This window comes from Belonocnema kinseyi, chromosome 4 (assembly GCF_010883055.1).
Source record: "Belonocnema kinseyi isolate 2016_QV_RU_SX_M_011 chromosome 4, B_treatae_v1, whole genome shotgun sequence".
Classification (NCBI taxonomy): Eukaryota; Metazoa; Arthropoda; class Insecta; order Hymenoptera; family Cynipidae; genus Belonocnema; species Belonocnema kinseyi.
Window position 1 is genome coordinate 29,712,186 of NC_046660.1, and position 1,627 is coordinate 29,713,812.

Genomic DNA, 1,627 nt, shown 5'->3' on the forward strand with positions numbered 1-1,627 from the left:
TTAAAACAATAGTTGAATTTTTTAAACTGAAAATTCAAGTGTTCCTCACAAAGCTATTAAATTTGTAGAAAACTGGGATTTCTTGCTACAAAGTTAATGTATGTGGTTAAAAATTCATATTTTGAATCGAAATTTTATTCCTTGGATTAAAAAGTTAACTATTAGGTTGAAATTTCGTTTTTTTTTAATTGTACTATTTTGTTAAAAATTCATTTATAATGTTGAAAAAATAAAATTTAAAAACTAGAAAGGCATGTTTTTTGTTGAAAAATCCTCTTTTTTTGGATAAAATTAATCTTCTTGTTTAAATATTCATTTTTTTCGTTAAAAATTCAGCTGATTTTAAAATTTAAATTAATCCTGTTGATTTATCATTTTATTTGAAAATATATCAATTTGTTTGAAAATTAATTTTTTCAACTGAAAAATTAATTATTCTATTCTTAATTGAAAAGAAATTCTTTTCAGTTGAAAAATCGATTAAATGTTTGGAAATTCGTCTTTTTTGTTTAAAATTCATCTGTTTCAGTTGAAGATACAAAGTTTCAGTTAAAAATTCTTTAATTTGGACAAAATTTAATGTTTTAAAATCAATATTCAACTATTCAGCCTTTCTGATACGAAATTGATCTTTTTGTTTAAAATTTAAATTATTCTAGTAAAATATTCATCATTTTAGTTAAAAATTGATTTATTAAACTGAGAATTTAACTCCTCCATTTTTCGTTGAGAGTTGATATTTTTAATATAAACATTTCTCTGTTTGGTTTAAAATTTGTCGTTCTTCTTCATTGAAAATGCATCAATTTGGAAGAAAATAAAATTTTTTAAATTTAATATTTCACTATATATTATTGGCTGAAAATGGAACTTTTTAGTTCAAAATTCTATTCGCTGGTTAGAAACTTGTCACTTTTTTATTTTGAACATTTATTTTTTCGTAGTTAAAAATTGCTATATTTTTTCAAATTTAACTACTCTATTGCTACCTGAAAATGGACCTTTTCTGTTTAAAAATTCGACTATTTGGTTAGGGTTTTTTTTAGTTAATTTAAGTTTTTTGTTGAAAATTAATTTGTTTTCCCAAAAGCTTGTCTTTTTTTGAAGAAAATTAATTTTTTTGTTTGAAAATTGATCTTCTTGATTAAAAGTGTATCTTTTCACAGAAAATTAAAGTATTTCATTTCAATTTTAACTACAAAAATTGAAAATTCAGCATCGTCTTGAAAATTATTTTTTTTAACTGCGATTTCAGCTATTCTATTTCTGACTGAAAATTCATTTTTTTAGTAGAAAATTCAACTATTTGGTTAAAAAATCAAGTATTCCCGTTGATTTTCGTAATTTTAGTTGAAAATTTATCAATTCAATTGAAAATTCGTTTTTTAATTGAAAAGATATGTAATCCATTTCTTGAGAATTGATATTTTTAGGCAAAAATTCCTCTATTTGTTTGAAAATTTCTTGTTTGTTTTAGTTGAAAATTCATGTATTTTATTAATAAAAACCTTCTTTTCGTAGCAAGGTAATCTTCCTGTTTAAAAATTATTCTTATTATGTACCAATTCATCTTTTCAATTAAAAATTCATCTATTCGTTCAAAATTTAACCATTTAAATTTAAAATT